The sequence below is a fragment of the Rattus norvegicus genome, chromosome 10 (assembly GCF_036323735.1).
Source record: "Rattus norvegicus strain BN/NHsdMcwi chromosome 10, GRCr8, whole genome shotgun sequence".
In the NCBI taxonomy this organism is placed as follows: domain Eukaryota; kingdom Metazoa; phylum Chordata; class Mammalia; order Rodentia; family Muridae; genus Rattus; species Rattus norvegicus.
Window position 1 is genome coordinate 31,586,073 of NC_086028.1, and position 26,477 is coordinate 31,612,549.

The window sequence follows — 26,477 nt, forward strand, 5'->3', positions numbered from 1 at the left end:
GTGCAGGGCCAGGGGACCTTCCCAGGTTGGAGACATCAGGGGAAAGGAGTGTAAGGAAGAAGAGAACAAGGAGATGGCTTGAAACCCAATAGACTTTGAGGTGCTGTGTGAGATGAAGCTGTCTTTTTTTTTTTTTCTTTTTTTCAGAGCTGGGGACCGAACCCAGGGCCTTGCGCTTGCTAGGCAAGCGCTCTACCACTGAGCTAAATCCCCAACCCCGAAACTGTCTTTTGTAGTTGGTCTTTGCTACTTTGTATTTCTTCCTGCCATCCTTTATTCCCACAACACCCAGACCTGGTCTCTAGCTCTTACATATCATATGAAAAGTCCCTAGAATTCCAAATGTCACACAGTCACAGAATTTGCAGCTGGCCAAACCATGCCTCTGTTAGAGCATGAGGCAAATCATAGGCACACTGAGGATAGTCTTGAGCAGTCTGATAGCGCCACACCTGGGATTAAACTAGCCTGGTTTTGTGGAGCACACCTTAAATCCCAGCATTTGGGAGGCAGGCAGATCTGAGTTCAAGGCCAGCATGACCTACAAAGTTAGTTCCAAGACAAATATTAAGAAACCCCAACTCAAAAAAAAAAAATCCAAATAAAAGCACAAAGCATTTTATGATATTTTTGTGTTTTTTAAAAGAAACCCTGAGAAAAGACTACACTCTGCCCACATTTCTGACTCCAGAGGAAAAGACCTAATGCCATCTGGGACCCTGGTGCATGGAGGCTCCTGGAAAAGGCAGCGCAGGCCCTCCTGGTTGCCGCTTTCATGGAGAGCTCAAAAGCAACACCCACGAGCAAACTTGAGCAGCCAGACCGCAGGTAAGACCAACTTTTCTGCTCTAAGTGACCTGTCTGGTGAACTCAGGACACAGGCCCACAGGAACAGCTGACAACCTGTAGACAGGAAAAACTACATGCCCAAAAGCAGAACACTCTGTTCCCATAACTGGCTGAAAGAAAACAGGAAAACAGGTCTACAGCACTTCTGACACACAGGCCTATGGAACAGTCTAGCCACTGTCAGAAATAGCAGAACAAAGTAACACCAGAGAAATCTGATGGCGAGAGGCAAGCGCAGGAACCCAAGCAACAGAAACCAAGACTACATGGCATCATCGGAGCCCAATTCTTTAGGTGTGCTTGACAGCACACCTAAAAGCTCTAGAACAAAAAGAAGCAAATACACGCAGGAGGAATAGAAGGCAGGAAATAATCAAACTCAGAGCTGAAATCAACCAAGTAGAAACAAAAAGGACCATAGAAAGAATCAACAGAACCAAAAGTTGGTTCTTTGAGAAAATCAACAAGATAAACCCTTAGCCAAACTAACGAGAGGACACAGAGAGTGTGTCCAAATTAACAAAATCAGAAATGAAAAGGTAGACATAACTACAGAATCAGAGGAAATTGAAAAAAATCATCAGATCCTACTACAAAAGCCTATATTCAACAAAACTTGAAAATCTGCAGGAAATGGACAATTTCCTAGACAGATACCAGGTATCGAAGTTAAATCAGGAACAGATAAACCATTTAAACAACCCCATAACTCCTAACGAAATAGAAGCAGTCATTAAAGGTCTCCCAACCAAAAAGAGCCCAGGTCCAGACGGGTTTAGTGCAGAATTCTATCAGACCTTCATAGAAGCCCTCATACCAATACTACCCAAACTATTCCACAAAATTGAAACAGATGGAGCACTGCCGAATTCCTTCTATGAAGCCACAATTACTCTTATATCTAAACCACACAAAGACCCAACAAAGAAAGAGAACTTCAGACCAATTTCCCTTATGAATATCGACGCAAAAATACTCAATAATATTCTGGCAAATCAAATCCAAGAGCACATCAAAACAATCATCCACCATGATCAAGTAGGCATGCAGGGATGGTTTAATATATGGAAAACCGCTGGCAGTGCTGCCCCAGCCTGCACTGTCCCCGGCCTTGCTCCCTGCCTGGCTGCCCTCGCGCGGGCTTCCGGCTGCGGGCCTTGGGCGAAGCGAAGCGGAAGCCGTTGGCAGACCCTTTCCCGGGGCGCTGTCGCTGCGCTGGTGGTGGTGGAGGCAGCAGCAGTAGCAGCAGTGGCGGCAGCGCTGGTGGCCCGGCCGTGGCGAGGGCGAGGGCGCCGGCCGTGCAGCCATGGGCCTAGCCCCGCTGCAGGGGAACGTGTTTGCTGGGCAGTCAAAGATCTATGCCTACAGGAGTCCGAACAAATGCTCTGGAATGCGCTCTCCACTGCAGGAAGAGAACTCGGTCGCACAACATGAGGTCAAATGCCTGGGGAAACCATTGGCCGGAATCTACAGGAAGCGAGAAGAGAAAAGGAACGCTGGGAATGTTATCCGAAGCGCTGTGAAGTCAGAAGAAGGAAGAGCAAAGATACCAGGAGAGGTCCCCTGGCGCCTTTTCCAAACCAAAAATCTGAAGCAACAGAACCTCCAAAAACTCCACCCCCGTCATGTGATTCTACCAGTGTAGCAGTTGCTAAGCAAGCCCTGAAAAAGCCCCTCAAGGGCAAGCAGGCCCCTCGGGAGAAGTCTCAAGGGAAGACACAGCAGAATAGAAAACTCACAGATTTCTACCCCGTGCGAAGGAGCTCCAGGAAGAGCAAAGCTGAGCTGCGGTCTGAAGAAAGGAAGAAGACAGATGAGCTAATTGAGAGCGGGAAGGAAGAAGGCATCAAGATTGACCTAATCGATGGCAAAGGCAGGGGTGTGATTGCTACCAAGCGATTCTCCCGGGGAGACTTTGTGGTAGAATACCATGGAGACCTCATTGAAATCACCGATGCCAGGAAGCGGGAGGCTCTGTACGCACAGGACCCCTCCACGGGCTGCTACATGTACTATTTTCAATATCTGAGCAAAACCTACTGCGTGGATGCCACTCAAGAAACGAACCTCCTGGGGAGACTGATCAATCACAGTAAGTGTGGGAATTGCCAGACCAAACTGCATGACATCGACGGTGTGCCTCACCTCATCCTCATAGCCTCTGGAGACATCGCGGCAGGGGAGGAGCTCCTGTACGATTATGGAGACTGGAGCAAGGCCTCCATCGAAGCCTACCCTTGGCTGAAGCACTAACCAACCATGTGGCCTCCCTGTCTCCCTGCCTCCCTGCCACCCTCCTCCTTCAAAGGACAAAGTGCCCTCAAAGGGAAATGAATTTTTATACACACACACACACACACACACACACACACACACACTCTTACTCTTAGCTAATTACTTCAAATGTTTTTTTTTTCTTTTTTCTTTTTTTCAGAGCTGGGGACCGAACCCAGGGCCTTGTGCTTGCTAGGCAAGCGCTCTACCACTGAGCTAAATCCCCAACCCTTCAAATGTTTTTAAAACGTATATTAAAGATGCCTTTTCATGTAGTATTTAAATATCTGTTACAGGTTTCCAAGGTGGACTTGAACAGATGGCCTTATATTACTAAAACTTTTATATTCTAGTTGTTTTTCTACCTTTATGCATACAAGCTGAACGTTTGTGCTTCTCGAGTAGTGTAAGACTCGGCACAGGTTTTAGAGAATGGAGTTGAACATGAACTAGGAAGCCGGGCTCTGCCCAAGATGAAACCCAGGACTCCTCCGCACCCCACGTCTGAGGACAGGACAGTGTGAGGGTGCTGCCACCCCCACGCACAGCCTGGACGGGATGTCTCCAAGCTCTTGTTCTCCTCAGCGTCTTGACAGGTGTACACATTGACATGTATGAATATTTTTTAGCAAAAGTTTCACAGTAAGCTAGTCTTCCCCTCTGCTTTCTCCAAAGCTTACTGAGCCCAGGGCTCAGAGGCCCGGCCAGGAATAGACCTCTTCCACAGGCCTATGGCTTTTCCAGGCACCTTGAAGCATCAGGGTGGGCAGTCAGACTAGAGGCGGGCCGGGAAAAGCACTGTTCTCCTGCCCAAGAAGGGCAGATCTCCTGAAACTGCATTAATTCTTTATAGAAATGTGAACACTGAATTTATTTTAAAAAATAATAAAAAAAACCAAAATAGTAAAAAAGAAATTTAAGAAGAAAAAAAATGGAAAAAAACCCACAGAAAACAACTTAACATGTATATAGGTTTTGAAGGGAGTGAAATGAATGTAGTTTTCTTTTCTTCTGGGGTTTATTTTTCTTTTTGGCTTGGCTGGTTGGTTTGTGTGAGATTTGAGATGGTACTCTATTCTAATCAAAAGTGAGGTTTGTAGTGGGACCAGAAATTACTAAGCCCACACCCCCTCCCCAACCCCAACTCAAGCAGTATTACAGAGCAATAGTGGTAAAAACTACATGGTATTTGTACAGAGACAGACAGATAGACCAATGGAATAGAATTGAAGAGCCAGGAATGAACCCACACACCTATGGTTACTTGATTTTTGACAAAGGAGCCAAAACCATCCAATGGAAAAAAGATAGCATTTTCAGCAAATGGTGCTGGTTCAACTGGAGGTCAACATGTAGAAGAATGCATATTGATCCAGGCTTATCACCCTGCACAAAGCTTAAGTCCAGGTGGATCAAGGACCTCCAGATCAAACCAGATATACTCAAACTAATAGAAGAAAAACTAGGGAAGCATCTCGAACTCATGGGCACTAGAGAAAATTTCCTGACCAAAACACCAATGGCTTATGCTCTAAGATCAAGAATCGACAAATGGGATCTCATAAAATTGCAAAGCTTCTGTAAGGCAAAAGACACTGTTGTTAGGACAAAACGGCAACCAACAGATTGGGAAAAGATCTTTACCAATCCTACAACAGATAGAGGGCTTATATCCAAAACATACAAAGAACTCAAGAAGTTAGACCGCAGGGAGACAAATAACCCTATTAAAAATGGGGTTCAGAGCTAAACAAAGAGTTCACAGCTGAGGAATGCCGAATGACTGAGAAACACCTAAAGAAATGCTCAACATCTTTAGTCATAAGGGAAATGCAAATCAAAACAACCCTGAGATTTTACCTCACACCAGTGAGAATGGCTAAGATCAAAAACTCAGGTGACAGCAGATGCTGGCGAGGATGCGGAGAAAGAGGAACACTCCTGCATTGTTGGTGGGATCACAGATTGGTACAACCATTCTGGAAATCAGTCTGGAGGTTCCTCAGAAAATTGGACATTGAACTACCTGAGGACCCAGCTTAGGATCCTCTCTTGGGAATATACCCAAAAGATGCCCCAAAATATAACAAAGACACATGTCCACTATGTTCATAGCAGCCTTATTTGTAATAGCCAGAAGCTGGAAAGAACCCAGATGCCCTTCAACAGAGGAATGGATACAGAAAATGTGGTACATCTACACAATGGAGTATTACTCAGCTATCAAAAACAATGCCTTTATGAAATTCATAGGCAAATGGAGGGAACTGGAAAATATCCTGTGTGAGGTACCCCAATCACAGAAAAACACACATGGTATGCACTCATTGATAAGTGGCTATTAGCCCAAATGCTTGAATTACCCTAGATGCCTAGAACAAATGAAACTCAAGACGGATGATCCAAATGTGAATGCTTCACTCCTTCTTTAAAAGGGGAACAAGAATACCCTTGGCAGGGAATAGGGAGGCAAAGATTAAAACAGAGACTGAAGGAACACCCATTCAGAGCCTGCCCCACATGTGGCCCATACATATACAGCCACCCAATTAGACAAGATTAATGAAGCAAAGAAGTGCAGGCTGACAGGAACCGGATGTAGATCTCTCCTGAGAGACAGAGCCAGAATACAGCAAATACAGAGGCGAATGCCAGCAGCAAACCACTGAACTGAGAACGGGACCCCCGCTGAAGGAATCAGAGAAAGAACTGGAAGAGCTTGAAGGGGCTCGAGACCCCATATGAACAACAATGCCAAGCAACCAGAGCTTCCAGGGACTAAGCCACTACCTAAAGACTATACATGGACTGACCCTGGACTCTGACCTCATAGGTAGCAATGAATATCCTAGTAAGAGCACCAGTGGAAGGAGAAGCCCTTGGTCCTGCCAAGACTGAACCCCCCAGTGAACGGGATTGTTGGGGGGAGGGTGGTAAAGGAGGGAGGATGGGGAGGGAAACACTCATATAGAAGTGGATGGGGAGGGGTTGGGGAATGTTGGCCCGGAAACCGGAAAAGGGAATAACAATTGAAATGTAAATAAGAAATACTCAAGTTAATAAAGAAAAAGAAAATAAAAGAAACCCTATTCCAAAATTGTTACACTAAGCAGCTCATGTCTAAGGAGCTGGACATGGGCTGGCGTTCCCTTAGGCTGCTTGACCTTGACTGAGTAGGAGAACTTGCTGATGGTGGAGGGATAGAATACTGACCAGCAGAGACAAAGCCTCCTCAGGGTATCTTCGATCTTTGAATAGCCATTTGCTGCTGAGCTCAGCTTCTTAACTCTTAGATAAACCTTGAAATGTAGCCTGCGTTGGCTTCACCTAGCTCCATCTGCTCTGAGGATGGAATGGAAATAAACTCGACATCCCACGACCAGAAATCCCTCTCACCTCCTGGTGGTTCATTCATTCATTCATTCATTCATTCTGAAAGACCCACCCCATGAGTCTTAACTCAGAGCTGCAACAGGCTTGAACAAGCCCAGGCACGCCCAGATACCTAGGGCCGAGTCACCGTTAAAACTAACAGACCATAAAAGGAAAGGAATACAGAACAGACTAGGAGTACCGGATCTGGCAGGAAGGGATAAGTCCCTAGCCCCCCGACATTCAGGACGTCCCAGCCCGCACGTACTCTTACCATGTTACAACCTCATTCGAATATGATTCAAACCTGCCAATGTGTGTAGCTATACCTTATTACCTCATCTTGTGAAATAACCAATCATATGTGAACATGTCTATATGCCTCGTTTAAATCCACCAATCCCCGTAACTATGCATCTGCTTCTGTACGCCTGCTTCTGCTTCCCCAAACCCTATAAAAGCCCCATGCTGGAGCTGCTGGGCGCGCAAGTCCTCCGAAGAGACTGTGTGCCCGCAGGTACCTGTGTTTTCCAATAAACCCTCTTGCTGATTGCATCCGAGTGGCCTCGGCTCGGTCATTGGGCGCTTGGGGGTCTCCTCCTGAGGGAAAGGTCCTCTCCGGAGGTCTTTTCAATTCATTCTTATTCATTTATTTATTTATTTCGTTAGGGTCTCACTGCAGCCCAGGCTGATCTGGAACTCTTTCTGTCTCATGGTTGTCTCTCACAAATAGAAATCCTCCTGCTTGGGGGCTGGAGAGATGGCTCAGTGGTTAAGAGCACTGACTGCTCTTCCAGAGGTCCTGAGTTCAAATCCCAGCACCACATGGTGGCTCACAACCATCTGTAATAAAGTCTTAAAAAAAAAAAAAGAAAAGAAATCCTCCTGCCTCAGAATGCTGGGATCACAGGCATGACCCAACACACCCAGTCCTACCTCTGGGCTTTGCACATGCACTGATTTTCTGGGACAGTCAAAGTTCATGTTTGGCCTGGAAGTACAGGCCTGTAACTCCAGCTTCTCAGGAGGCCGAGGTTGAAGGATCATGAGTTTAAGGCCTGTCTAGGCGACCTGAGCAACTGAAGACTCTGTTTCAAAATAAAAAATAGGAGAATTAGTTTGGATGACTGGAGTTAGAGAACAGTGGCAGAGAGACACTGGTTTTCCATCTCCAGCAAATACACAAAAAAAGTGATTACAACAGAAAAGTGTCAGGTATGGCGTAGCACAGGCCTTCATTCCCAGAACTAGGAGGCAAAGGGATGCAGTTCTCTGTGAGTTCCATGTCAGTTTGATCTGCATAGCAAGTTCCTGGTCAGCTGGATCTACATTGCAAGATGCTATTGTAACACATGCACACGCACATATAGAAACACACTCATACACACTCATACATACACACACATATACACACACTCATACATACACATGCGAATAAATAATATTGTAAGATAAAATGAACTTCATGTATGTTTTCCATAGGGAACGTCCCTCAGGGTTATTTGATGTCCCAAATCCATAGTCACTCAAACTTGGATCAAAGTTAACTATTTTACTGCCACTGTAGAGAAGCGTTTGTATTTTTGTATAGCTAGAGTTTTATATCCTTCCCCCCAGCACACACACATGCACACTCAATGGAGAGAGACAGTAGAGAGGCAGGCTATGATCAAAAAGTTTGATTTTTAAAAAAAACTTTTATACAAAGTCTCACATAACCTATGCAGGCCTCTAACTCACACTGTAGTTCAGCTGGGTTTTAACCACTTCCTACTGTCTCCCAAGTGTCGGGCTTGTCAACATGCTAGGACTAGGGTTTTTTTTCTCTCTTTCTTCCTTCCTTTCTTCCGTTCCTCCTTCCTTCCTTCCTTTCTTCCTTCCTTCCTTCCTTTCTTTCTTTCTTTCTTTCTTTCTTTCTTTCTTTCTTTCTTTCTTTCCTTCTTTCTTTCTTTCTTTCTTTCTGTGTGTGTGTTGTTTTTGTTGGTTGGTTGGTAACAAATGAACAGCTTGCTTAGCAAGCAGGAAGCCCTGAGCTTAATCTTCCTCATCAGATAAGCTGAGTGTGCAATTGGAAAGGGAGGATCAGAAGTTCAAGCTCATCCTCCCCAAGGCTTCTACTCTGAGGAAATCCTGGCACAAGAGAGGCCCACTCTCAAATACAGTGCAGGTAAGAGCCAGTCAGCAGTCTATACTTGTAATCCCAGAACTCAGCAGAAGGCTGCAATGAGGTCCAGGCCAGTGAGATTTCACAACTCTGTTGTAAAAATCAAACGAGAGTTCATTATGATGCATTTCCTGCACTGTCTGACTCGTGGCTTATTTTTAAAAAGTCACAGTTTAGGTGGGGGAGAGAAGGGAGGGGTGAGGCTTTGGAGCGTGAAAGCACAATTACTCAGGAAGGGAGGGGGAAATACCAGAAGACAGACAAAGAAGATGAAGTTCCCCAAACACAGGAAGCTGCATTCTAGGGAAGGAGTAGGTGAATCCTCAACATAAATGCATACATTTTTAAAATATTCCCCAACATTTAAAGAACTCAGTGGCTTCCCTGCCCCTGAGAAATGAAATGCAGGGGCTGGACAGGTAGAACAATGGTTAAGACCACTGGCTACTCTTCCAGAGGACCCAGCTTCAACTTCCAACACAACTGTTTGTAATTCCAGTTCCAGGGGGACTGGCACCTTCACACTGACATGTAAACAAATACCTATTCACATGAAATAAAAACAATTTTTTTTCAAAAAATCCAAATGAAAACCAAGGTCTAAAAGGCGCGCATCTCCCTAGACTGGCCACATGCTCCGCTCTCAACACTCCAACTAAGTCAAATCTCTTCTACTTCAGGCCTTGCCAAGTTGACAAACCTAATACAAAACCTCAAATCCCAGCAACCTACTTGAAGCTATAGTTCTGGGCCTATAGATTCAGGCCTAAATATATGGGGCCTAGTTTAAAAGTACCAGACTATTGTCTCCTCCAGTTCCCTCAGTTCTATAGTTATACCTCATGTTAACTCAATTTAAGAAGACTTTAATAATTCATCTATTGAAGTCCATTATTCCATATAAATGTGGACCACCTTCCAAGAATCCAAAGAACTATTGGATGTTAAGTTGCCCTAATGTCTAGAGACCCAATGGTGTCCTAATGCCCCATATAGAATCCCACATCATCCCAAATACAAAGCCACATGGTACAGAACCTCCAAGGAGCACTATCCTCATTGCCTCTCTTCAGCAGGAGCCTGCAGAAGACGGTACTTACCAGTTAGGAGAGAGCACTGCTTCTTGGTAGTCTCTCCTAATCCTCTGCTGCTGCTGGACTCTTCCAGCGCTGCTGATGGGTAAAGAGGAGTCTGTCCCAGAATTCCATCCTTATCTCCTGGCCACACCTTCAAGCATTTTGTTTGAAAATCTAGTTCTACAATCCTTTTGCCAGATAGTATCTGTTCAACTTAGAGAGCTTATAACAAAAAATACTTAAATAAGCACCCAGGAAAGCAGAGGCAGGTGGATCTTCTGACTTCACAGCCAGCTCAGTCTATATAGCGACACCTTGTCTCCTCAACAAACAAACAAAAGCTAACTTTCTGCTGGGCAATCTCTAAAGTTTCAGCAAAGGTCTTCACTTGAGTTCAGACTTCAGGTTTGAGAAGTTTTCTTCAGAAAGGGACTTTGAACCACCGCACCAGCTTTCTTAAAATTGTAGATGAGTAAAGTGAAAGTCAGAAGGAGGAATAGAATACAGATAGAACCCAGTGAGGGTCCTGGTGCAGAGGCAGAAGTGAAAGCTGACTAATTATATACCCGGTCTGCCAGTCAACTAACAGTTTAAGCAAATAAAGTTAGACTAAAGTCCCTGCTTGCAGAAGTGTAGGGAGAGGCTGCCAGCTTTCCAGGCTCAGCTTCTCCACACCCTCATACACTCTTCGAGCTTACTAGTTATTCAGGCTTCCAGACTTGGATAGTTGTAGAGGAATTTTAATCCAGCAGCATAGCTGTTGTGGATGAAGGGATCATATTTGTCTGTATGATCAGGCTGGAATGATACACCTTTAATCTCTCTGGCTGGAATATAGACATGCCCTTAGTATACAACTTTAAGGATACTCTTTTTTTTTTTTTAATTCACTTATTTATTTTGTTTATACAAGTACACTGTAGCTGTCTTCAGATACACCAGAAGAGGGCATCTGATCCCATTGCAGTTGGTTGTGAGCCACCATGTGCTTGCTGGGAATTGAACGCAGGACCTCTGGAGGAGCAGTCAGTGCTCTTAACCACTGTGCCATCTCTCCATCTCCCACAATGAAAGTAAAGTTAATTTGTAGAAAGGAGTAGCTATGTTTGAAAGTTATGTCTAATAGAGAGGCAGACAACGGGAGGAATGAGAATGAGTCAAAGATAGGATATGCCCAACTCTTAGGCAGAATACATAGGAAAGAGACACTACTTAAGAGAACAGCACAGGAAAGAGAAGGGACTTAAAAGAGAAGGGAGGGAGAGAAGGTGGAGTAGAGAGGAAAGGAGAGAGAGAGAGAGAGAGAGAGAGAGAGAGAGAGAGAGAGAGAGAGAGAGTTTTGTGTTTTTCCAGGACAATTTTTTAGAGACAGGCTGCAGGTAAAGACAGAATGAGGCAGAAAAGGAGCCAGTTTATGACAGATTGCCAGTTAGTTTGAGGCCAAGCAGAGCAATTCAGTCAAAAGCGGAGAGAAGCCAGTTTGAACCAATCAGCTTGGAGAGGCATTTGGGCCAGAACCAGCCAGCCAGAGTTCAAAAAGAGCTAGAACGGATGGGTTTATTCAGCAGTAAGCCTCTGAGACAGCAATTACATCTGGTGAATAAAATTTACTTTTACAGGTAGCTGTGCATGATGGTGAGGTCAGCTTTGACATAGGTTTAAGCCAGTAGAAAGTCTTTATTATCTGGCTGACAATTACACAGGCTGCTTAGGATCCCAATATATCCCTGAGCCTTTTTCAGAGTGAACTTTTAAGCACAAAAACCGTGTTCTGGATGGACATAGTTCAGTTAACAAGACCAGTTAGCCAGAAGCAGAACTATAGAAACTAAGAAGCAAGGTTAGTACATTTTGAGACGTTCCTAGAACTATATTGACTTTGATGGATTAGGCCTTTGTTTTAGTTTTGGCAGGTGACGATGTCCATGTGCTGCTGAATTTTACAGACTGAATGGCACTTCCACCACAGAGTCAATCTCAGGACTTGCTAAGGTCTGGGGCCCTGTTATACTGGTCTTAGTAAATGAGTCAGCTCCTCATCCTGTTATAATGAGATGTAGTTACCCCCAGTCACAGTGAATTTTGTCAGTTAATGGGCTGACAGTCTGAACTGTGTTTACCCCTATGTAGTACAGGGGCCAGTTGACTAACCATAATCCTGGCTGATTGTGGGTGGGAATGTTTAATTCTATCCTCAGGGTGCCTTCTGTGGCATGGATTCTGAATCCTCAGGTTTTTTTTTTTCCTATTTCCCAAAGGTCAGAATATTTCTTGAAGAAATTTGTTTTAGGAAGCCTCATTTTACATAATCAAATTTTGTAACAAAAGCTCCCCTGTTTCTAGTAATCGAGGGGCCAAAGCCATAAGGCACATGTAGAATTGTAAATTTAAAATTTTTATTTTAAAAGATATATTTCCATATCTTTTTTTCCATGTTCAAGCAGACATTTAAAATAGGCATCAGCAAGTAAAGGTCAAGATGGGATATAGGATTGCTAGTTTGAAGTCACACTAGCTAATACCTTCTCTGTGCCTGTCTTCAGTTTTTAATCCAGGCCTGAGGGTGGTGGGGGTTGGACCATAACACTGTACTCAGACGCATTGTGCAACATACAAGACTCAGGAGAAGGAAGAAGGTCAGGGAATGGAACAGCCTGAGGCTTAATGAAACCTTAATTTCAATGAATCTAGAGACAGTTCATTGGACAGCAGTGTCTGTGACTTCCACATGTGGATCCATGGTGTAAGGCCGGCCACCTCCACAGGCATGAGAGAATCACCAGGTAGAGTTCTACTGAGGCAGTTTCAGTGTCCCTTTGGCTACCTGCTTGACCCAGACAGTATCGTTGGACTGGAACAAGAGGAAACTGGTAATGGACTGGGAGATCAGTTGGATCTCTCAGAGAGTCTAATGATGGCTTTCTGGAGTACCTGGAATGACTTGAGAAAGGGATGGCGAGAGAATGCTGACAACTGCTGGTCTTGGAGCCTGAGAAGCAGAGGGGTGGGGTAAGGTTGGTTTTTCAAACATAATCTCATAGGGAGTAAATCCATTCCTACACGGAGTGGAAGAGCTGAAGCAAAGCAAAGGAACGACCCCTAGCTTTTATTTTATTTTTTATGTCTTGTTTATTTTTTTTGCTCACACGTGTGTGTGTGTGTGTGTGTGTGTGTGTGTGTGTGTGTAGGGGGGTACACTTTTACCCACCCTGAAAAGGTGTCTTTAAAAACTAGCAAGTATTTTTATCCTCCCCAACAGTAGGCTGGATCTTGGTGAAATCCGTTGTTCCAGAGTTTGCTAAGGTGTTGACTGCTCATTCCCACCCCTTCCTAGGTAAGCGTTCTCTGTTTTGGATTTATTTGAGCACAAACCTGGCATCTGGATGAGACACCTAGCACTAGGCTGCCCAGTGTAAGGTACGACATAGCTTGGTATGAGCAACTCAGAAAGTTTTGTTGACCTCAGATGAATAGTGATAAGTATTTCTCGGCTGAGCAAATTCAAACCAGATTAGACTATGGGTTTATTGGGACACTGCTGTCAGGTAGGCCAGTTTACTGGCACCAAGGAAGGCCAGGGATGTGGCCTTGGCAAGGGAAGGGAAAGAGAAGAAAGGGGGGGTGTTTGCAAGAAAGAGCTCATGCAGAGAGGGGGCAAGAGGGAGAGGGAGAGAGAGGAAAGAGGAGGAGGATGAAGAGAGAGAGAAAGGAGGAGGAGGAGAGGAGGAAGAGGAAGAGGAAGAGAGGAGGAGGAGGAAGGAGAGAGTGGGGAGACCAAAATGTCTGGATTATATAGGGAAGAGCCTCTGGGGGAAGGGCAGTCCAGTGTCTAGGCTGGAAAGGGGCTGTGGGAAGGATATGCCAGGTGGGGACTGAGGGATGCTGGGAGAACCAGGAGGCCAGGTCTGTTTTGATATGTGAAATATGTACCACTTGTCATGGGGTCTGAAAACAGAGATGTAGCCTGGTGAAGGTTAGTTACCAACAGCCCTGCCAGTTGTTCCTTTCCTTTCCTTCTGGTGTCCTCCATCAGCCTGTCTGTGGGTGGGTTTGAGCTGTTTCCTCTACCATGGAATCTCAGGCAGTGTCACTCAGCAATAACTCACTCGTTATGCTATCAATAGGCCTCATTAGTTGTATTAGTCAATGTTCTCTAGAGTCACAGAATTTATGGAATGTCTCTATACATTAAGGGAACTTACTGTAATTACTTACAGACTGTAATCCAACTAACCCGACAATGGGAAGTTGTGAAAGTGAAGTCCAAGGATTTAGTAGTTTCTCAGTCCCACAAGGCTAGTTGCTTCAGCTGGTGGTTCATGTAAGCTGGAATCCTGAAGAAGTAGGTTCCAACAGATGTGCTGGTAAGTAAGTGCAAGCAAAGAAGAGTGAGTCTTCCTCCGTCCACTGTCCTTATGTAGGCCTCCGGCAGAAGGTGTGGCCCAGATTAAAGGTCTATGCCTGGATTTGGACCTTGTTTTGTCTCAGGCTGGCCTTGAACTCAGAGATCTGCTTATCTCAACCTCCTGGGATTAAGGTTGTGCACTACCTTGCCTGGGCCTAAACATTTCATGGCCATTATACTTCAAGATTTCCATGTCAAGATCTGGGTCAGAAGCCTGCGTCTTCCAGTCTCAAGATCTGGATCACAGGTGTGCCCTCCATTTCTGGATTGCAGTTCCTTCCAGATGTAGTCAAGTTGACAACCAGAAAGAGCCATTACACTGGGCTTAGGGCTGTTTGTCCAAACAACCAGGTCAGAAGCCGAGCAGTGGAGGACAGCAATTTATAAGGGAAAGCAAATAGCTTGTAGGATGGTCAAGATTTTTTAATGCTCTTTTCTCCAATGGTGAGAAGCCCTCTTTCTGTATTTTATTGTGGATATGGCTGGTGGTAAACCAATACTGACTGACAGTCCTTGTTTATGGTGGTGGATTTTCCTTTTCCCCCTCTGAGAGCTTGGGTCAGAGCAATCAGTTCTGCTTTCTGGGCTGAGGTACCTTGCTTGAGCTCAAATCATTTTGGTTAAAGTAATGACTGCAGCTCCCAATACCTGGTTTCATCGTTCGTCTCCTAATAGTCAAGGATGAATACCTGCATTAATAGTGGCAGGTTTCTCAAATTGGACTCGAGAATGGGCCTGGTAGGGTCTGGTACTGGGTCATACAGTCATTAGACAGGTAGAATTCTGGTGTTCCACCGAGGAGGGACTCAACTGTGTTGTTGGTGGCTCTGAGTATGACTTGACCCAGAGTTAACTTGTTTGCTTTTTTTTTTTCATTAAACTTTCAGTTGCTACTACAGTTCTTAGACAATCAGGCCATCCTTGGCTACAGGGTCAAGGTCAAGTTTTTTGGACAGATTTGTCACATGGTGTTTCTATGACACCAAAGATTGGGTTATGTTAAGACCTATTCATTTTAATATAACTGTAGTCATTTTGGTTTTAGTCTACTTAGTTCATAAGTGTGAAATTAAGTTCAAGTTCTCAAACTCCACTTCCCAGAAGTAATCTTGCTGACACTGAAACATGTTCTCCTAAAAGATCACAAGGTTATGACAGTATTACTCAAACTCTATTCTCTCAGTACTCTAGAAAAGCCCTAACCACCCACCTCACTTACCTCACGTAGGACCAATCAGCCTAAAGGTCATCTGATAATTGTCTAGTTAGCCAAAATATAACACTGCTCCCCTTGTCTTCTGAGCTTCGTTTTCCTATAAAAAGACTGCCCTAAGAGTAGACCAGCATCATGGTTTGGCTCCCGAGTCTTCTCTGTAACCCTGATTGATCAGCCTGAATTAAGCATTCAATAAACTTTCAGCCTATCTGAGATCTGTGTCCAAGTGGTCAGCATGTGGCTATTCCTGGACCACAACAAGCCAAAACCCCTTTTGTCTTTTGTTTAGTGTCAGTCCAGATTAGAGGCTCAGTGTCCCACTTTGTGCTGCTGTATAGAGCTCTTCTATTTCCACAAACTCTGGTATCCAGAGGCAGCAATATAGAGCTGCACCTAGGAACTCTTAAACCTGTCTCTTAGTCTTCAGTTGGGATCTGAAGGTTGGTAGCAATACTACTGTGAGACAGGCTCTCTTTTCCTCTTTTCAGTCAAGATAAGTAGCTTTCTACAAAAGTGGGCGCTCTTAGCCAGTATTATTATTTTATTGTATTTGAGACAGAATTTCTCTGGGGAGCCCTGGCTGTTCTGTAACTCACTCTATAGAACAGGCTGGCCTTGAAGTCAGAGATCCACTTTTCTCTGCCTTCCAAGTGCTTGGATTAAAGGCATGCACCCCCCATTGCCTTGTTTAGCTGACATTTTGTAGCCTGCAACACTTGAGCAGTCCCTCAGTGGCCCTTTTATAATCGGTTTTCTCAAGAAGCCTCTGACAAAAAAGAGCAGGAAGTGTGTATTTAGTGTCTTTAAATCCTGGGCCACCTGGTCCCTGTCAGTTGCCTGCTGTAACCTCCCACTGGGTCCCACTGGGTCTGTCCATTTGAAAACAAAGATGGGTTAACTCACCTCTGCCTATGGGAGGCTGAAGAATTTAATCTTTCAGGTCCAAGACACGAGAGTCCCAAGTCCCAGGACTTGTCAAAGGCAGGAGAGGTGAACTCCAGGGTGACTGCCAGGGCTTCCTGTCTTTTTAAGTCCGGCAATACTGACTTTAGTTTCCTCTTTGTTTCCAGGTTCACTTCGTACGGTTTAATCTGGACAGAGGTAGCTGAACTGGTTAGTTGAACAATTATAGGAGCTTGGGGTTGGGCCAACCCTGGGGGTTGGGTTTCTTCTGACAGAGGGTGAGACGTCAAAATTTTGCTGAGTATCTGTAAGTCTAACTACATCTCACCCTCAGAGAAGGTGACAGTGGCTTTCTGTTTTTGTGAAAGGTCTTGTCCCAATCAGTTCTCTGTTAAGTACCCTCTAAGCTATCTCCAACAACCAAGACCTATTGATTTCTTTAAATTTCTTTAAACTTTTATAACTTTGTTTTTAAAATATCTGGGGACAACTGGGTGACAAAGGCAATCTTGTTAGTAGCTGTCTTTAATCCTTTAAAAAGGATTCAGCAAAAGTTGTTTTTAAAGTTCCTTGATAAGTGTTGGACAGAAGGGAAAATCTGTTCTGTCCAAGGTGTATTATCTGACAGGGTGCCCAGGGCAGGGATGTTGTTTTTAATTTTTCTTTTCTTTTCTTTCCTTTCCTTTCCTTTTCTTTTCTTTTCTTTCCTTTCCTTTTCTTTTCTCTTTTCTTCTTTTCTTTTCTTTCCCTTCCCTCCCTCCCTCATTCCCTCCCTCCCTCCCTCCCTCCCTCCCTCCCTTCCTTCCTTCCTTCCTTCCTCCCTTCCTTCCTTCCTTCCTCCTCTTCCTCCTTCTTCTTTTTACCTTTTTTTCAGAGAAGGGTAGATTTCGAAGATCTTTGGTTGAAACAAATAAATAAATTGCAAAAGAGAAAGGAGTGGAAATTTCTCCTTCCTTTTGGGCTTAGCCCTGGGGAACATTTCCCCTTTCCTCAGAGCAAGCACAGAGCAGGAGTAGAAGAAATGCTCACCTGGGGGAACTATTTCCCCCTTCCTGTGTGCATTCCGCTTAGATGTCAGTGGGCTCTGGATTGGAGGCCTAGCTTCTCCCAACCTCTACCCTGGGGTCACTCTGACCATGAGCAGGAAGGAACCAAGCGACAAAACAAGCAAGTGCTCCTATTCCAGGAGTAGGACGGGTTTTCGTTTTTGTTTGTTTGTTTGTTTGTTTACTTTTCTGATGACCTGGCAGAGCCAAAAGGATTTGGATCCCCCACAGGAGGGAGCACAGGTTTTAAACTGGGTCAGGGGAGGGCCTCACACGAGAGAAAGCCACGTGTCAATATAGAGAAACAAAATTTACAGAAACATACAGAAAGACACACACACACACACACACACACACACACACACACACACACACACACACACAAACCAGGAGTGGCCACCATACATTCATACAGACTGAGTGAATTCATACTCACCATCCATACATTCTGGACAGGAGGATCTAGTAATGTCTCCAATGGATCCCAGATTCTAGATCAGTAGCCATGTCTGACATCTCCTATGTGTTCAAACAGAAGGTTCCCTAACTAGACTTACCTTCAGAAGTGATAGACCACGTGACATTCTAATTTGTTTCCTTTTGGAGTGGAGATGTCAGACCCCTTGGGAAACATAGGAAGCAAATGATCAAAGGGAGACCTGGAGACCTGAAATAACTAAGATTACACACCCCCTACGAGTTTCCTAACTAATATACTCTTCCTCGCTCCAAGGGGCTCCAAGACCCTCCCAGTGTCTTGAGGTCTAGTCTCTGGGATCTTGCTGGGGCCTCCAGTAATGTTGTGAGATATTCCCCAGAGAGGACTGCTTGAATATGTATTTAAGCCAATAGACAATCTTTCTTAGCCATCCAGCTTTGACACTGGGTGCTCGGGATCCCAGGGTAGCACTAAGTCTTTTTCAGGATGAGATTTTTAAGCACAAAAATCATGTCCTGGTTTGAAGTATGGTTGACATCCTTCCATTAACAACAACAGTTAGCCAGAAGCAGAACTACAGAAGCCAAACAGCAAGGTAGGTAGATTTAGACACCTTCCTGAACTGTGTGAACTATGAGGGGTAGGATCTTTGTTTTAGTTTGGTAGGTGGTGTCTCTGTGTGATGAGTTTTACAGCCTGAATAGCACTCCATCACTGAGTTGGTTGTGTTAAGTTCTCCCGGCTTGCTAAGGTATGGAGCCCTGTGGAAACAGAACACTAGATATGACTCTTTTCTGTTCTGGCAACTAAAAGGTGCCAATGTTTCCAGAATGTATTGTTACTTTAAAGGGCTTCCATGTTTCTCCCAACCCAATAAATAAATAAAGCACGCATGGAGTTCTTAGGGATATTGAGGACAATGTCACAGGTCAGTTTGGCACTAAAACTTCTCCTAGACCATGACCATCTGAGGGCGTGTAAGATGTTGATCCCCCATCCATTCAGGGAAAACAGATGGGTCAGGGAGATTTAATAACATTAGGTTTTACCTAATGGAGTTGCATAAGCATTTCAGCTTGGATTTGGAGTGGTGGTGTTTGTTTTTCTTTCTTGCTTTGTTTTGACACAGGGTCTCACTATGTAATGCAGGCTAGCCCGAAATCCTGTGTAGCCAGGGTGACTTTAGACATCTATCTTCTTACCTCCCCTTGTGCTGGGGTCTCAGGTGTGTGTCACCACCCATGGGTTTCTGCTGTGCTGAGGACCCAACTCAGAACTTCATACATGCTCGGCAAGTCCAATAAAACTGAACTGCATCCCAGCCAGCATGGTTCTCCACAAAGAACTGGGTACACTCAAATCAAGGTGACCCACAGTCCCTGGACACCAAGCTGAACAGCCCTTGCCAGGGGCAGATATCTAACATATGTATTAAATTTTGCCAACTTCCTAGTCATGGCTTGTGACTTGAAACAATGTTGACTTTGGTATATATATATATATATAGAGAGAGAGAGAGAGGGGGGGGGAGAATGTCAATAATTTTTTTCTTTTTTAAAAAGATTTCTTTATTTTATTATATATAAGTACATTGCAGATGTCTTCAGATAGACTAGAAGAGGGTATCAGATCTCATTACAGATGGTTGTGCGCCACCATGTGGTTGCTGGGATTTGAACTCAGGACCTCTGGAAGAGCAGTCAGTGCTCTTAACCACTAAACCATTTCTCCAGCCTGTTGTTTTCAAGACAGACTTTTTGTGTAGCCCTGGGTATCCTGGAACTGACTGGGTAGACCAGCTGTCCTTGAACACACAGAGATCTGCCTGCCTCTGCCTTCAGAGTTCTGGAATTAAAAGTATTTGCCACCACTGCATGGCTGAGAATGTCTCAGAGCTCTGTGACTTGAACATATCTCCAAGAATTATAATTTTTAAAAAGTGCAAAACGACTTATCCCACAGAAACCCATTTCTGCAAAAAGCAGAACAAAATGGTAACACATTTGCATTTGCATTTGTCAAGAGATAGGTACTGGCTGCTTTTGTGTGTTAAGTTGACACAAGCTAGAGAGAGAAAGGAGAGACAGTCTCGGTTGAGAAAATGCCTCCATGAGATCCATCTATAAGGCATTTTGTCCATTAGCAATCAATTGGGAAGGGCCCAGCCTATGGTGAGTGGTGCTGTCATGGGCTGGTGGTCCTGGGTTCTGTTAGAAAGCAGACTGAGCAAGCCATGTGAAGCAAACCAATAAGCAGCCCTCATGGCTTCTGCATCAGCTCCTGCCACAGGACTCTAGCCCTGCTTCAGTGCCTGTCCTCACTTCATCCAGTGATGGACTATGATCTGGAAGTCATAAACCCTTTCCTCCCTAGTTTGCTCTCCAGTCAGGTTTTTCTTTTTCTCTTTTCTTTTATTTTCTCTTTTCTTTTTTTTCTTTTCTTTTCTTTTCTTTTCTTTTCTTTCTTTCATTTTTTTTCTTCAATAGGAAACTTAACTAAGACAAAGTGGAAATATCATAAGCAAAAAGCCACCAGACTCCCCATAGTATTCTTTCTATGCATGGTAGAGAATCAGGCTGAAAACGGAGGGCTTTAGTTTGATGACGTATAAATACAAATGTAATGTGTATAATTTGAGTATTTTATAAGACTTACTAGTATATGTATGTTTGTTAAAAGAGATTCATTTGTTTAAGATTTGTTTATTATTTTTATTTGTGTGTTTGTGGTGTGTGTGTGTGTGTGTGTGTGTGTGTGTGTGTGTGTATGTACTCGACATGTGTGCATTCCCCTGGAAGCCAGAGAGGGCATTGAATGCCCTGGAGCTAGAGTAACAGCACATTAGAGGTTCATCCCATTGGAGTTGAGTAATTGAATCAGGTCCAAGAGAAGATCAGCACACACTCTATACACTGCTGATCTCTCCAGCCCCAAGTTAAATGTTGTAAATAAAAATTAGACAAGGGGGCAACAAAGATGCTCAGCCTTGAGCTGAATAAGAAGAGGAAGCCAACTGAGCACCAATGTTGATCACCCCTCTGTCTGCTGACCATGCATGCAATGTCAGCGGACACCTCACGTTGCTGATGGCATGGATTCCACCATGAAGGACTGTATTCTTGAGCTGTGAGTCAAAATGCCCATTCCTTCCTTAGAAGAATTAACAGTAAATAAAACTTTAGAGGAAAAAAGATAAAACAAAACCACATAGGAAGTCTCCAAATAATGTATTGTTACAAAGGTAGAAGTAATTATCTTAACATGACTGTATTTTTCTTGGCCTAATTACAACATTCTGTTTTTCTTTCTGTCTGCCTTTGTTTCTTTCTTTCCTTTTTCTTTTAGTAAGATAGATTGACCTGGAAGCACACCAAGCACGGGGAAGGATAGGAGGCTACAAGCATACAAATGCTACATTACGAAATACTTTTTCTCTACCAAGTAACCCATTAAGTCACCATGGGTCTAGGGGTGGATATTAGACTCTGTCACATGCGCTGGTTCATGAGGTCACCAATTCCTACTTATGGAACACATTTTCCATGGGCCATTTCTATACAGCCAGAGTCACATGAATTTCATAGAACTAATTAAGCAAACATTATCCTAAAATTTTCTATTTCCAGGGCAGAAGAAAAACAAAGGACATGGTTAAGAGCTCCTTCCCAGGGTCCTTCAGAATATAGCGGCAGCAGGTCTGTTCCATGCTCAGTGTGTTGACTGAAATATTTAGCTTGCTATGGAAGTTTCCTACTGCATTCTGACTTCTTTTTTCTTTCCTTTCAAATGGCTTTATATTTTATTTCTTTTTATGTGCATGGATATTTTGCACAGCTATGTATGCCTGTGTACCACATGCATATGTAGTGCCGAAGGAAGCCAGAAAAGGGCGTTAGTCAGATCCAGTGGCACTGAAGCCATAGGTACTTGTGAGCCACTGTGTGGGCTCTGGGACTTGAACCCAGGTCCTCTGGAAGAGCGGCCAGCACTCCTAACCACTGATCCATCTTTCCAGCCCCTCCTTCATGGGTTTGCAATACAATAGGCATGTGCTCAGTGTTCCAATCACAGGAGATGAACTCATTTTGCACCATGGGTCAAACGACTGTGTAGGCTCCTACTGTGTAGCCTATTAAAGTTTACTCTCTAGGTAAAAGAGTTTGATTGGGATAAACTACCCAAGAAGTAAACTGAAGGGGGTTGGGGATTTAGCTCAGTGGTAGAGCACTTGCCTAGCAAGTGCAAGGCCCTGGGTTCGGTCCTCAACTCAAAAAAAAAAAAAAAAAAAAAAGAAGTAAACTGAATATGAACAAGAAGCTTGTTTTCTGGGCAACAAATGTAAGTCAGATGTAAGCGAAGGGTCCGGGGGGTTACCTGGAGGAGAATGGGGGACAAGAGACGCGAAGAAGGACGCCAAGACAGGAGTCTGATCACGGCGACAATTTTATTTTTCCCCAAGGCTGAATTTATACCATAACATGGGTAACAGAGGGAGGGGGAAGTGTAAAACATTTACGAAGGCCAAGGGCACAGTATTCGTGTGGTCAGGGAACCGGCTGATGTTGACAGGATGTCAGAAAGTTCACAGGTTTGTCATATAGATTAGTCAGCAGGATGTTGGTTTTTCAGAAAGGTTACAGGTCATCACATTGGGTATCTTGACGTATCATATTATTATTCATTTTGACCACCAGATTTGTATTAGGCTTCTGCAGCTGGCTGGGCATTTTCCATGAACCCAGTCATACTTAACTCTAACCATAATAATAACATCACCAATGGAGGGCTTCAAGGGCATCGCTCCCAACAGTCAGAGACTAAAAAGTATGAGGCAGCTCCAGTGGCCACCAGAGAGAAGTGTCCTGAGAAAGGGACCAGCCACAGAATAGGTGCAGGGACCAGGAGAACTCAGCTATCCTAGAAGCAGCAAGAAAGCCAGAAGGGATGAAACAGAGAGGACAAGGAGGGGCTGGCACAGGCAGGACAGAGGCAGTCTCTCCAGGCAGAGGCTGAAAGGGCCTGAACAACACAGCAGGTGGATCCTTCTGGTAATCCTAGAAAGTGGAATACGTGGGCTGCCACAGGCGGAAAGAGCACTGTTAGGAGAGCAAGAGTGGAGTAGAGGATCCAGGCAGGACACTGATTCCTGGAAGGGGAGGAGGAAAGGGGAGAGAAGAAGGAGAATAAAAATCACTGGGATTCCAACAGAAAACACGGGAACAGTTGGGCCTCCTGGTTTGCTTAATCTGCTCCGTCTTTGATTTGCTTGATGGTCTCCAGCCCTGCTCCTCATCTTCCAGTCAGCTGACTGCTTGACTGAGGGTGTGTGCCCTCGAGCTCACACCAGTTTTACTGGATTCCTCAGTCAAATTAAACAGCAAACCCCATACTGAAGGGCCTGTGCTGGAATAAAATTATAATTTTCTAGGGACTGAGGATGTACCTCAGGAGAGTGTCTGCCTAGCCTGGACCAAGGCCTGGGTTCCACACCCAGCATGGTGGTGCACACCTGCAAGGTCAGCAGCACTTGGAATGTGGGGAAGAAATAACAAGTATAGGGAGTTCAAGGCCAGCCTGAGCTACATGAGAGCCTGTCTGTTGCGTTTGTTTGCCTGTTTGTTTGTTTGAATAGTTGCCTTGGGACAGAGAATGCACACTCAGCTCTCATTCCAGCTTGCTTTCCGTTGCTAACAGATACCAAGCAGTTTGGGGCTGAGTGGGTTTATTTGGCTTCCTGAGCATCCTGATGAGTGTCCATTACAGAGAGGAACGGGGCAGGAGCTCAGTCAGGGGCAGAGGCAAGATAAGGAGGCAGGCTGCTTACTGCCTTGCTCAGGCTGCCTGTTTATGCAACAGGAGACCACCTGCCCAGCCCGCACTGCCCACAGCGGACCAGGCCCTCCCACATCCATCATTAATCAATGCCCACACACATGTATGTCTACAGGAGCGTCCTCAGTCCAGGCTTCCTCTTCCCAGGCGACTGCACTTGTCCTGTTGACTAAAACTAACCAGTGTAGCTATTCATTTACTCGTATGATGCTTACACTATGTTATTGTTTTGAGGTTTAGTACCTGACATAAGACCATACTTGGATACATCAACTTTACACTTTATAAACTCTATACTTTCACAGCACATAAATGCCCATATTTTTAAAGAATATTTCTTGCAGCTATATTTGAAATATCAAAAAAAATGCACACATACATTTGTTTCACCTGAGACTAAATATTTGCTTGTGATAGATAAGTGATAGATGGTAGATAGTTGGTAGATAGACATATGATTGATAGATGGTAGATAGTTGGTAGATAGACATATGATTGATAGATGGTAGATAGTTGGTAGATAGACATATGATTGATAGATGGTAGATAGATAGATAGATAGATAGATAGATAGATAGATAGTGTTAACCAAAAGAAGATGAAGAAGAAAGAGGGGGGAGATGACTCAGAGGTTAAGAGCACTGGCTGCTCTTCCAGGTGTCCTGAGTTCAATTCCCAGTAACCATGGCTCACAACCATCTATAATGGGATCTGATGCCCCCTTCTGGTATGTCTGAAGACAGCAATAGTGTACTCACATAAGATAAATAAAATCTTTATAGAAGAAAAAGGAGGAGGAGCAGAAGAAGTTTTTATAGTGTACAAACAATCATTTAGGAATAGGAAGAGAAACAATGTCTGGTGGGAGCTGTACTGTTGGTAAAAGCATGTTCTTGGGATATCTTGACTGGAAAGAAGGGTGTGAAATGTCACATTTCCTAGTCGTTCCCTAAAAGTTAGGATAAGGAGGCTGCTGCATATGTGGCAGGGATTTTTAGTTTGAGGAAAGTGGTTGGTGTCACTGTTGGAAGGAACAGTGGAATCTGCAGAGACCTTCACTGCAGCCTTAAAGTCCCTCACCATGAGCACTGGAGCCTTCTTCTGCCATAGCTCAGACAGCACCAGGTCCAGAGAGTTTGTCCAAGAGCTAGAGGTCGTTTGGCATGAGGAAACCAGGAAGGCAGGAGGAAGCAGATCTTATGAGTTTGAATTTAGCCTGATCTTTATAATGAAGACGTTAACTTGGTCTACCGAGAGAGTCTGACATAGTAGGGCCAGATCTAGAAAAAGAAAGAGACAGAGACAGAGAGAAAGAGAGAGGAGAGGAAGGAGAGAGGAGGGAGGGGGGAGGTAGGGAAAGAGGGAAGGAAGAAAGGAGGAAAAGAGAGAAGGAAGGAAAGGAAGGAAGGAGGAAAGGAAGAAAGGAAGGAAGGAAGAAAGAATGAATGAAAGAAAAAAAGAGAGAAAGAAAGAAAGAAGAAATCATTCCAGGCCTGCAGTGTGGTGCACAGTACCTCAGCTCTGTATTGAACTTCCTCATACAATTCTTCAATAAAAGGGGCAAATAAGTATTTGTACAATAAGACTGTTTCCTGCATTTTTGTGGTAATGGCGGATTTCTGCATCCATTTCTTTTTGTCATGGGGCGGGAGTGTGGCAATGGAGGGAATTAGATAGTATCTTATGTAACCAGTCTTTATTTGTTTGTTTGTTTTTATTGAACTTCTAATGTGGGCAAAGAAGATTTTGACCTCTGGTTCTTCCCACCCACCATGGCTGTGTTCACTTGTGTGCACTGCTGTGAACAGCAGGAACAATTTCTTCTTTCTCTCTCTCTTTGTTTATTCTTTCTTTTTCTTTCTTTCCTTTACCCATCCTTCCTTCCCTTCTTTCCTCCTTCCTTCCCTTCCTTTTCTCCTTCCTCCCTTTCTTCCCTCTCTCCCTACCTCCCCCTATCTTTCCTCTTTTCTTCTCTCTCCCCCTCTCCCTCCTTTCTTCTCCCTGTGTCTGTGTCTGTGTCTGTGTCTGTGTCTGTGTCTGTGTCTGTGTCTGTCTGTGTCTATGTCTGTGTCTGTGTCTGTGTCTGTGTCTGTGTCTGTGTCTGTGTCTGTGTCTGTGTCTGTCTGTGTCTATGTCTGTGTCTGTGTCTGTGTCTGTGTCTGTGTCTGTGTCTGTGTCTGTCTCTGTCTCTGTCTCTGTCTCTGTCTCTGTCTCTGTCTTTTTCTAGATATGGTCTTACTACGCCATACTCTCTAGGTAGACCAAGTTCTTTTTCATTATAAGTATCGGGCTAAATTCAAACTCACAAGATCTGCCTTCCCTGTTTCCTCAAGCCAAAGTTGACTTTTAGCTCTTGGTCAAGCACTCTGGACCTGGTGCCAACTGAGTTGTGGTAGCAGAAGGCCCCAGTGTTCGTGGTAAAAGGCTTTAAGGCCTGTCTGCTCCAGATTGCAGTGAAGGTCTCTGCAGATTCCACTGTTCCTTCCAACAGTGACACCAACCACTCTCCTCGCTCTAAATATTCCTGATACACATACAGTGACCTCATTCTCCTGGAATTTCAGGGAAATATTTCAAAATCTGACCTTCCACACTGTTCTTGCTGCTTCTTTCCAGTCAAGGTGTCACAGGGACACTCTGGACAGGGCCAACAATCTGAAGCTGATTGATTTTCAGTAGCCTGGAAAGATACGGATCTTGTTGGATTGTTTATGTCCCTTGTTGTCATTGTTCAATTTTCCGTCCTGAAATTATTTGCATCTTCAGCAAAATCATGTGTCTCTGTAGTTATCCAGTTTCCTCTAATGTCTGCAATGAACACACCATGGAATCTTTAAACACACAGAGTGACATGACACTGTCAACCGAGCCATGGTCTTTACTGGGAGTCTTGGGATTGGT

General features: G+C 44.3%; 1 protein-coding gene and 1 pseudogene across 3 annotated transcripts in view; one reads left to right on the forward strand and one right to left on the reverse strand.

Annotated features, from left to right (window-relative positions):
• The window catches only part of Timd2 (T-cell immunoglobulin and mucin domain containing 2), a 40,953-nt gene extending 24,510 nt beyond the window's left edge, over positions 1 to 16,443 (reverse strand). Inside the window, exons 1-2 of one of the 3 annotated variants that reach the window (XM_006246168.4) lie at positions 16,260 to 16,443; positions 13,951 to 14,096 (exon numbers count right to left, since the gene is read on the reverse strand). The gene's annotated coding sequence lies outside the window, so the exon portion shown is untranslated. Of the gene's footprint in view, positions 1 to 9,759; positions 10,277 to 13,950; positions 14,097 to 16,259 lie in introns of those variants that run through there. The other 2 variants (XM_008767669.4, NM_001013855.1) reach the window with 2 other exon arrangements.
• Positions 2,125 to 4,258, forward strand: Kmt5a-ps2 (lysine methyltransferase 5A, pseudogene 2; annotated as a pseudogene).
• Positions 16,444 to 26,477: the final 10,034 nt, after the last annotated feature.